This window comes from Nicotiana tabacum, chromosome 9 (assembly GCF_000715075.1).
Source record: "Nicotiana tabacum cultivar K326 chromosome 9, ASM71507v2, whole genome shotgun sequence".
NCBI lineage: Eukaryota > Viridiplantae > Streptophyta > Magnoliopsida > Solanales > Solanaceae > Nicotiana > Nicotiana tabacum.
The window spans coordinates 127,701,338-127,713,635 of record NC_134088.1 but is presented as its reverse complement, the minus strand read 5'-3'; the positions used below and the strand labels follow the sequence as shown (position 1 = coordinate 127,713,635).

General features: G+C 36.5%; 1 pseudogene; it reads left to right on the top strand.

Moving 5' to 3' along the window:
* Positions 1-850: 850 nt before the first annotated feature.
* LOC107777656 (uncharacterized) lies at positions 851-12,064 on the top strand (annotated as a pseudogene).
* The last annotated feature ends 234 nt before the right edge of the window (positions 12,065-12,298 follow it).

Below are 12,298 nucleotides of genomic sequence, written 5' to 3'. Positions count from 1 at the left end.
ACATTCTAGGAGTTGGAGTTTGTTTTGTAATTGCTGAACTTCAGCATTCTAGGAACTAAAATTTGTTTTGTAATTGCTGAATTTCAACATTCTAGGGCTGAAGTTTGTTTTGTATTTGCTGAACTTCAGTATTCTAGGAGTTGGAGTTTTTATTTATATTTGTTGATCTTTAGCATTCTTAGAGCTTAAGTTCTAAGTTTGCGCAAGGAAATGAGAAAGATAATCTTTCACAAAAAGAATTCAATTGCTGAACTTCAGCATTCTTAGAACTGAAGTTCTAAACAACAATGAATTTAATAAATCATGATTAGCAGCAATTGATGCTGTTCATTTCAAAGATTAAAGAATGAAAAATATTTTCGACATGAAATTAAGTTACTACAGATAAATTAGAACCAAAAATCAATGTGCATGTAAAGCTAAAATATGTAAGAGGTTAAATTATTATGAATAAGACCAAACTGAACATAATGAGACAAGTAGATATATATATGAATCATCAGGCAAGAACGCATAACAATATGTCAAGCTTCAATATTCAGAAAATAAAAGAGGATGAGAAAAAGATAGGAAATTGTTTAAAAAGTGAGTATAAATTAAAATTCTTTTAAAAAATGGGTATAAATTAAATGGGCGACCAAATATGGCATTCTGTGCAATTTTTACTATTTTCATAATTACCCCAACCCATTATAAATCCCACACAAAATAAAATCACTGATATTGAACCCACTGCAGAATCCCTCCCCCAACATCCTTCATCTCCTAATGAAACTCCAAATACAAATCCATCACCTCCACCCGAGATTCCCGTCGTTGTTACCAGCAGATTTGGGAAACTCCTGTATCAGGTATGTCTCTATCTCTTCCTACTCTATCTCCTCCTGACAATTCCCGCTATTCGAGTCCATCCCCGTCGCAATCATCTTCTGCCCCGACCTCTAAACTCTCTATAAATTTACCTCATACATCAACCAAATCCATCCCAACCTCTTCGCCACCACTGTTCGTGTATCAACGGTGCACCCCGAACCTCAAATCAACCACCCGTTGAGCACCAAGCAGAACCACCCCTGCCGCACAATCCTTCCTCTCCCAAACGCATAGTTACTTGCTCACAGAATAACATTCAAAAACCAAAAAAGATTTTTGACTACTTCGCTCACTTGGAACCTACACTCGTACCCCACACTTTCAAACATGCCCAAAAACATCCGGAGTGGAGAGCAGCAATGAAAAATAAATTTGATGCTTTACTGAATAACTACACTTGGGAACTTGTTCCAAATGATCCCTCTAAGAATGTTGTTTCAGTTTTTATAGATGATAGACCTGTGTGGTCCGGCCTTTCCCGGACCCGCCCATAGCAGAAGCTTAGTGCACCGGGCTGCCTTTTAGTTTGGAGCTAGAACTAGTAAATACCATTTCCTTTTGCCTTTGTTTTCCTATTCGAAGTTGAGCTGTGCTAGAGTGGAATTTGGAACAACCACATAGATCTGTTTGGGTGCTTCACTTAACATTGTCTTTTGTGTTCTTTTCCTTTGTCTCAAATGCCATTAAGATATTTTATTGATCTACCAACATTACACTCGTGATATTTTTGGCATTTTTATCAAAGTAACCTCTCTATATATGTAGCCATCCGTGATTGATAGTTGATTCTTTTGTAGGTTCTATGTGCCGGAGAGGATCTTGTTACGGAAGAAACTGCAAAACGCATGATTAATCTGTTGAGGCATTTTCAGAAAACATTACCAGCAGCCACCTGGGCATCAGCATGTTGATTGCTATTGCCTCAGCAGGAGATGGAACTGGAATCCATTCTATCACCTAAAGAAGATGCTAACTTGTCAATCAGTGCAGTGAAACCTAAAGTCCTGTGAACTTGTGCGAATCAATCATTTTGATGCTCGATTTTCTTATAAATATCATTCTCTTGGGGAGATCGGTCTTATGGAGAATGGTTTTTGCCAAAGTTCGGGTCTAGTCATTTTCTTTTATTGTTGTTTCTTAAATTACACTGATTACAATTTTGTTTCTTTATTTCTGATATTTTTTCTGCCATTTGTTTCTATATCCGTTTTGCACCCCTCTATTATAAAACAGCATAATGTAGGAGGAAATTATCCTTTCATTGAGTCCTGTTAGAATAACAAGCTCCCTCTGGTTCAGGAGAATCCTTCTTTCATTGTTTTTGAATGGCTTACAAATAGTAAAATATAGATAAAAAGGTCGTACGCAAAAACTTAAAATGTGTTAAGGGAGTAAATAAATGTGCTATTTACATGTTGACAATTTCCTTTCTCACCCGTTTGACAAGAGGAAACAACAAAATAGCTAAAAGTGTTGAAGATGCAAGCAGCTTTGTGCTGAAATCCGTTAAAAGGCAGGCCAAGCGATCACTTATGACATTATTCCATCTTGTAATTTTTGAGGGACTTATATTTAAGAGCTTCGAGTTATAGAAACTCATCATCTTTTATGTCCCATTTCCCCCAACTGAAATGAGACCAATTATATATTCCACAACTAATGTTGACTTTCCTTCTCAACTAGACCTCCGGGCAACTACTTTTTCTTTTTCTTTTATGTCAGATTTAAATCCAGAAGACCTTTCAAACGTATTATAGATCTTAAAGATCAAATAATTGAATAAAAGGAAATGTGAGCTACTGGAGAATATAAAATAAAACAACTTGCATGGAAAAATGTCAATGCCACATTAGATCATTGACATTCTTGTTCATTGCATTTTATTAGCTACTGCTGGTGGTTCATTAATGTTTAGATAAGTTGACTCGTTTGAACCCAATAATTTAGGCACCATATGTTTTTAAATAAATCAAGAAATTAAATTATCAAACTTGTTGCGCCAAAAATCCTAGAGGTCTTGCCCCCAGGGCCTAGCTCAAGTGGCAAAGGGTGGTGGATTTGTGTCTTAGGTCACAGGTTCAAGCCCCCACACCATGCAAAGCAAAGCCTGGTATTTAAGTGGAGAAGGGTAGAGGGGCGGGCCCATTATCCACCGAGTTTCGAAGGCTGCGGTTGGTGCAAAGAATCGGCCCCGGACGGATTTCTCGGTCATCAAAAAAAAAAAAAAAAAATCCTAGAGGTCTTGTTTTCCTGAGTAATTTCTTCATTTTGATTTGGTCTATTTGTCCTTTCCTTTTCGTGTATCCGAAAGGATCAGTTGACTAACTAAGCCCATTTCATTACCTCCTACCAATGGAAATGGTGTAGACCATGTCGCCTTGCTTAAGTGCCTTAATAATTTTTGAAAAACAAGGAGAGTTGACCTTAGTCTGTATAATCTCGAAGGAGTCCTCCTTTTTGAAAATTATAGGCTCCAGTGCCTATACTTTTCACCTTTTCATATGGTATTGGTGGGAAACATATTTTCTATATATTCATTTGATTTAATGTCAGGTAAACCACATTCTAACAACTCCATACTCCTCTCTCTCACAATACTGTAATGGATGTTCCATTCGAAACATTTATTTCTGAATACATGTGGAGTACCAAGGATCCTGACTCCCTAGCTATTAAGCTTTCTATCTTTATCTACTCTTCTGACATTGATTTTCGTGAAAATTGTGCTGTTTTCCTAAGGAAGTTGCTCACTGATGATGATGACTTGTTTACTTGGTGGAATCTAAGTGTTTCAACTCAATCCACCATCAAAGCTCTTCTACTTAAGCGTATATCTATTGAAGAATCAGAATCCATCCTCAAACACCTCGGTGACACTGTTTCGGGTCTAGCAGCTTCACTTCTCCCACGTAACAACTGGCCTGAACTAGTGCCATTCTTGTACCAATGCCTTGATTCATCTTCATACAAGTTAATAGAGTCAGCTTCCTCTATATTTGGCCAACTAGCTAACGACCTAGGCGACACAGTAGTCCCTTGGGTAAAACATGTGCACTCACGGTTACTTAATACACTAAATGATGATACCCTCGATCTTGATTATAGGATTGCGGGCATGATTGCTGCGATCACCTTCATTCAATTTCAATGCGTATCAAATTCAAATCAAAAGGAGCGGTTTCAGGAGCTATTGCCAGCTCTATTGAGGAGGTTGACTGAAACATTGAGCAACAGTGATGAGGAGGTTGCAGCACACGACGTGCTGAAACTTTTCATGAAGTTTGCGAAGTATGAGCCTAGGTTCTTGAGGAGGCAGCTAATGGATGTGGTGTCTACCATGTTTGAGATAGCAGAGGATGAGAGTTTGAAAGAGGCGACGAGGCACTTGGCAACTGAATTTTTGTTAACTCTGGTTGAGACGAGAAAGAGGGCCCCAGGTATGATGAAGAGGCTGCCCTTGTTTACTAGCAGATGTTTTGCATTGTTATTGAAGTTATTACTAGATGTTAAGGATGACCCTGCTTGGCATAGTGTCGAGATCATGAAAAATGATACAGGGGAAACAAGTAACTTCAGATTTGGTAAAGAGTGTTTAGATCGGTTTTCTCGTGCATTAGGAGGTAAATCTATTGCTCATATTGCCATAGAGCAGCTATGCACTTACTTGGATGCCCTAGAGTGGGAGAAGCGCCATGCAACTATCTTTGCACTTGCTTTCATTGCTAAAGGTTGCTTAAAGGTACAACAATACATATCTTAGTTCTGTATTTATAATGGCTATAGTTTGATTATAACAGATATTATTTCAACTCATAGCGTTTAAGCTGTGGTTTTTGCTGGAAAACTTCTTAAACTTATAAGATAGTTTGCCCTCGTCCTATTAATTTACCAGAATACTTTACATTATGTTTTTGTTTAAAGTCATCTTATAGATTTTGTTTTCTCTTAGGCGATTACCTTGGAATCATGGCTTCTTTGCTATTACAGGTGATGATTAAGAATCTGGAGCAAGTGGTTGATATGGTTCTTAATTGTTTCGAAGATCCTCATCCTCGAGTCAGATGGGCTGCTTGTAGGGCAATTTCCCTATTGTTGATCGACTTCTGTCCAGATTTGCAAGAACAATATCATAACCTAATATACCCTGCGTTAACTGCAGCTATGGATGATTTTCATCCACAAGTGCAGGTCTGTCCTATGTGTTATGTACAATTTACGGATGCTGCAAGTTTTCACAAAGAACAATGTCAAACTAAAAATAGATTAGATTATCATTGATACATGAAACAACCTGCTGCAAGTTTTCCCAACTGCACCTTTACAAGGGGGTTGCATATACCATACAATTAAAATCTTTAACCTTGCCTAGGTTTAATATGCCTTCAATTTTAAAAGTTTGGTTTTTTGTCCACGGAGAGAATACTTGTGTAGTTTCTTTATCAGGCCACTCATCTTATTGCATTTGTTTGATTTCTTTATGTAATCATACTCTGAGAAGTCGCTTGGCTAGATATGGCTTCATTTGCTTAGTCATAACGCTTGTTCCCAATTGCTCCTCAGTAACTTGTGGTTTTCTTCTACCTGAGGCAAATTAAGGATGTATTGTGTAACATCCCTTCTGGAATTTTGCACAATTAGTATTAAAGTTTTATCTATCGGCATCAACAATGTGTTTCTGGAAAATTTTATTTTGACATTATTTTGGTTGCAATAAGAGCTCTCTTGCTGACTTTACAAGAACATTGAATGATTGTATTATATGAGATCATAGAGGAAGTAATTATGACTGAATGTCAGGGGATGAATCTAAAGTTTACCCTTCAAATATAGTTTGGAAAATTATCATAAGGCTAAAGATTTGATAGATGCGACGTTACTCCTCCATTCAGTTGCTGATGCCAACTAATTTGGTCTTTTTACTTTCTTTTGGCATTTCTATAGGCATCTTCCACTAGAGCTCTCTGCTTCTTCTATGTGCCCAGCAAGCCAGAAACTTCAATATCTTACCTAGATGGAATAGTTAGCAAACTGCTTGTACTTCTAAAGGTGCGAGAATATAAAGGCACCAAATTGTAAGTACTTCACTGCTGACAAGTGCAAGAGACTAATGATGTCTTTTTCGGCTTTTTGTTGCTTGAAATACAGAATGACAAACCAATAGTCCAACAACAAGCATTAGCTGCATTAGCTAGTATATCTCATTCTGTTAAGGTATTAACTGGTGCATTTCTTTTTGACTCAGTTGTATTTCTACTGATATCATGAATCATGAAGATTAATATTTTATACGTCAACAGGAGCACTTCGGAACCTACTATGACACTGTTATGTCACACTTGAAAACTGTCCTGAGGAACAAATATCTGAAATCTAATCCCATTCTTCGACCTGCAGTAGAGTGCATAGGCTCTATTGCGATGGCTGTTGGCAAAGAGAAATTTAGGGGCGACGAAAAGCAGGTCTTCTACAAATTATGCCCCAGTATTGAACACGTATATTGATTCCATTGATTGAACACGTATATTGATGCCATTGATTGAACACTTATATTGATTCCATTGATTGAACACGTATATTGATGCCATTGATTGAGCAGGTATAATGACGCCATACTAATGGGATACTGAACACATCTTTTTTGGTTCCATCTTGTCTCCGTGTGACCTATAGGTCGCGGGTTCAAGCCGTGAAAGCATCCACTAATGCTTACATTAGGATAGACTTCCTATATCACACTCCTTGGGGTGCGGCTCTTTTGCGGACCCTGCGTGAATGCGGGATGCCTTGTGCACCCGGCTGCCCTACTCATGGGATACTGAACACTTAATATTGATGCTATTGGTCGGGATTGCTTCGTTCTTGTTTTATTTGTTGTGCTTTGTCATATGGCTTTACTGTAGTCAAACCATAGCATAGATTATTCTTGTTTGAGTTATTACATCTTTCAGCAATTATGTGCAACTAAATAATGTCAGGGATACCTTTCTGCCTCTCCTGGAATTCTTTTTCTTGTCTTGGCATGCGCTGGTGTGAGCTTATTTTCCTTTGGTCATTTCTCAACATAGAGCTTACTTTTTATTTATTTCCTTTCTGTTGTTGTCATTAAAGGTTATGGAAGTGCTTATGTCATTACAAGGATTACAAGCGAGAGGGGATGGTCCTCTTATTATTTACTTGCTAACAGTATGTGTTAATCACTTTATTTTAATATCAAAGTTTCTTTTTGGATTGGCCTTTCTTTATTTTCTTTATTTCATTGCAGGCATATACTAGAATTTGTCATTGCCTTGGACAGGATTTTCTTCCTTATATGAGTGCAGTCATGCCCTTTTTTATTCAATGTGCTCAACTTGAACCTGCTATGACCATCTCTACATAGTCGGACTGTGGAACTAATGAATTAGATGATAATAGGTAAGCTTTTATCATTGAGGTTTGACTTTTTCCAAGTTCATTTAGGTTTCTTTTCTTTTGGTTGAGTTATATAGATGAACTACGTCGTGTATAAACGGGCATCCAAAGGGTCTTATAAAGATCTGGGACTCCGTTCCACCTATTGCTTAAGGTTTTAAGCTGGATGCTCAAATTCTATCAAATAATATCAGAGTCGTATTCTCACAGTCGTGTATCTACATTAGTGATAAACATGATGCTAACCAATAGGTATTGAATTAGCTAACCGGTAGTATACAAGATGGAATCTCTCGGTGTATACTATTTGCATATGATTCTGCATTAACTGATGTGATGAAACTAGTAAGGATGTCGTCCAAAAGCTTGAACTACGGAGTAGCACTCTAGAGAGAAAGGATTTTATATATGATAAGTAATCCATCATCAAGCCTCTACTCACTATGTTCTACACATGCTGCTGACTCAAAGTCTGAGTTGGATTGCCAAATCCTAATTTCAAATTCTTCCGATGCACCTGTTTCTGCCTTACCCAACAACGATTAATTAAATAATCACTTCTTCTGAATATGATTAATATTTGGTTCTTTCTTTGGATTTATCAAGTAGTAAGACTTCTGGTAGAGGTGGTTATTTTGGAGTACCTGGGATCTTACTTAAGCTTCGCATCTTGCAGTATAGATAAAGTCAAGAAACAAGATGTTCTACGGGTGAAAGCTAGAGGCTGTGCTATGCTATGCCTTTGTGCTGAAATATTAAAGGAAGACTTCTACCCATGGATTTCTCAGGTTGACATGAATGATCACCTGCATGTTTTTCTTTTTCTCATGTGCTGTTGAGTGAAGTCAAATTAAACAAGTGACATCAATGGTGCATGAAACAGGCTGTCTCAATTTTTGTTCCGCTTCTGATATTCTATACCCGCAATGATGTCAGGATATATGCTGTTAATTGTGAGAATTCTCGTGATTTCATATGGTTTTTTTGTTTTCATGTAAATTTTCCTGTTGCTGAAGCAATTTTCTAATTTTTGCTGTCTAAGCCATGTCACTCCTGTTGAGTTCTGCTAAGCTAGCTGTTGAGAAAGGGATTGCTCAAGGTGGAAGTGAGTCATATTTCACAAAGTTGTCAGACTATATAGTACTGGCTTTGGTAGAGGCTTTGCATGAGGTAAAGTTTTTAAGTTTGGTCGATTTGGATAAAGAGAAAGTGACACTTAATATGCTATCTCACGCAGGAGCCTATGACAGAAATATGTGCAATCATGTTGTATGAATTGGATAATTGCCTGCAGGTTGGTAATGTTTAACACGGTTTCTTTATTGTTGATCCAAGTTAGCAGTCTTTTCCTATGATGGTGGTATATTTCTGTTTTAACTTTTTATATTCCAGTATGATCTAACTGTTGCCTATTAAAGTGGTGTTTAAATCAAATTTACGACAGATAGCGTAATCACAAAAGTTCTCTTGACATGACTAGGTAAGACTAGTGAGTCTGACAGAAAGATTATTAAATTTGTACTAGATGGACTCCATAGAAAAACCTTCTTTCAGCAAATCCCTGTTAAGTCAACTTATGCAAATTATTTTCAATGTTTTCTTAGTAGTGTCAAAGCAAGGGACAACAACAGTGGCAGAGTGCAAGTTAAAATAGCAAAAGAAGTATTTCTGTTATAATGATCCTTTTGCAGTACATGTTTCCAGATATGTGGACCACTTGTCACTGAAAGTCAGGTTCGTAGCATCGTCAATGAGATAAAGCATGTCATTACAGAAAGTTCAAGCAGAAAAAATGAACTGAGAGAGAGAGAGAAAACAGAAGACTTTGATGCTGAGGAAGCTGAATTATTGAGTGCGGAAAGAAAACAAGAAGAAGAAGTTCTCAGCTATGTATGTTTTATATAAGAATAGACTTCAGACATTAAGCACACAATGTTGTCTTTCTACAAGCATCTCACTTTGAATCTACCATAATTCTCAAATCATACTATCTTTTTTATTAGGTAGGTGAAATATTACGCACATTGATCAAAGCTTTCAAGACTTCTTTCTTGCCTTTCCTTGACGAGTTGTCGCCATATTTATTACCTATGTGGGTAAGTTATAACCAATACCATCTTAACACTCTTCGTTGTTTATATCTTATTGCTTCCCACATTCAATTTTTCTTGCTTTTTGAAGGCCAAGGATAATACAACTAACGAGAGACGTATATCTATTCTCATCTTTGATTCTCTTGTGGAGGAGTGCCCTGAAGCAGCTCTAAAGTAGGTCTATATATTTGTATTGGGTTTTTCTTAAATGGGTTCCCAAAATTGACAATTGCGTCATGTGAAAATTAGGTACTATGATGTATGTCTTCCTTTAGTTTTGGAAGCAAGCAATGACGAAGACCCAAATGTTAGACAGGTTTGTACATCTTACTGGTTGCAAAAGTTCAGTCAACCATTTGCTATTTGTGCTTAGTGCTTTCATTGATGTTTTGTTCAGACTGCTCTGTATGGACTTGGCCTTTGGGCGGAATATGGTCCGTCTTTTTTCAAACCTTTTGTTGGAGGTATGATATTGTTGAATGTGATATCGAGATCCTTTTCATCATGGAGAAGGGAATAAGAAGTGATATGTTTGTTGTGTTTACTTAATCTTTTGACCTGAACCAGAGGCTCTTTCAAGGATCTATGTTGTCCTTACGCATCTCAATGCTCGTGAACCTGAAAATGAAAGTGCATATGATAATGCTGTCTCTACACTTGGTAAGATATATCAGTTTCATGGTGAAAGTATCGACTCAGCCCAGGTATATGTCCTTTTTTTTGGTTATGCATTCTTATCTTTTATTCTTTTGTTTTTATGTTGTTCTCCTAACTCTTAGATACCCCCAACTAATTCCTTTTACTAGTAACCACATGCGAAAAAGGAAGATATCACGTATTTTTTTGCATACATGTATTCTTAGATTCTTTCTCCTTTCTCAGATGATACATTCGTATACAGATTTCTCAAATTTTTTGTCCTTCCAACCTATTTAATTAAACTATAGTTGAAGGTGTTTCAGTCAGTAGAAAAGGAACTGTAGACACTTTCAAATGTTAAGAAAATTGACGGCAAATATACTTCATGTGATTAGTACGACGGTGTGTGTTGTTTGTTAATACCTTTTGATAAGGTTTTGTTTCATTGTGAATGTGCTCATCCCTTAAATTTGGTAAAACATAATATTCCAACTCATTTGGTAGGTTATTCCAGCTTGGTTGAATTGCCTGCCTATAAAAGCTGATTTGGTTGAAGCCAAACTTGTTCACGAACAGTTATGTTCAGTGGTCGAAAGGTACTGGATTCTTTTGGTCTAGTTTTATCCTCATTTACTCTTACTTTACTATTTCAAGTCTTGGTTTTGTTACCTCAGCAATATTGGTCAATTGCTTTTTGTGGTTGTTTTTCATTACTTTATAGTATTCCTGCATCAATATGATTTATCAAACTTCTTTACCTTGTTGTATAACCAAAAATGAGAACATTACAAATGGCAACATATGAGTAGAAACGTCTTCCCCAGATAAACTTGTTTGTTTGCCAGACAAAATGTTTGAAGTAGCATATTAATAGTGTAGTAACTAGTTCAAGTTAAAGATAGTGCAGCCGCAATAGTTTTGATATACTCTGGTATAAGAAAAATTTCAATAGGTGGGTGAAACCATTTAATACAGATGATAATTGACTTCTCTGATGCCGCGATCCAACTTGACAAAAGCATCTTGCTGGTAGGTGTTACTGTGTTTTCAGTAAGCAAATTAAACATTAACATGAAGTTTTTAAACTCTAATATGTTTCTCATGTATTAACGCCTTTTTAGTCTTCTAATGTTAACCAATTTTCTCACTTGCAGGTCAGACAAAGAACTTCTAGGTCCCAACTATCAATACCTTACAAAAGTTGTTTCAGTTTTTGCAGAGGTCAGTTTGAAATCAAACTATTAGATGCTAGATTGAGTTTTTCATTTTTGATAGATATAGAGATTTTGCAACTGTGATTCTTTTACTTATTATTTGTAAGCAAAGTATTAAAAACTTGTGAGATTTGAAGAATTACATTTGTCTGTATTTATGTTTGTTCCCTGTTTTCAAAGTATCAATTCAACTAACAGTTATCTAGCTGACAATATCTGACAAAACATAAGGTAAGAGCTAATTTATTAAAGTAGAGTAAAAACAAGTCCAATTATGTAGCAATAACACTGTTCCAGGATCTAAAGTTAAATAACATCCTCATGTTTCTTTCCCCTTTGCTTTTAATTTTGTATAGATAGTTGATTGATATGTGGATATGACTGTCTCATTATATTGTTGAATGTAGCCTTTTATGTATATGTAAACATTTGGTAATTAACTGTTACTTCTTCTGTGTAGGTTCTATGTTCTGAAAAGGATCTTGCTACCAAAGAAACTGCAAATCGCATGATTAATGTATTAAGGCATCTTCAACAAACACTACCCCCAACCACTATGGAATCAACATGGTCATATCTTTTGCCTCAACAGGAGATGGAATTGAAATCCATTCTATTAGTTGAAGAAGATGCTATCTTTTAACCAATTCAATGAACTTACTACTCCTGAAAATTTTTGTTAGATCATAACATTTTGACGGTCAATATTCCTCCACTGTAATTTTCCCCATTGATGTTTTATACGTCAATACCACACAAGAGGAGGGTGATTTGTGTGGTGTCCAATTTTTCGCGTGCACAGATTATAGAAGGACCTGGTTCTTCTATGTGTTCTAACTACTACTGTTGCGGAATAATAAGTACAGAAAATAAAGAACACAGAGATTTTTACGTGAAAAACACCTGGCTCAAAAGGTGAAAAAATCACGACCTACTTCCCAGTAGGATTTTTTCAAACTCTCCACTAAATCACTGAGCCAAAAACTGCATTTACAAAACACTTTTGTAAACCTAGGATTAACTCTAATCCCGTTGTGGCAACCAGCATCTAACTGCTGCGACAACTTC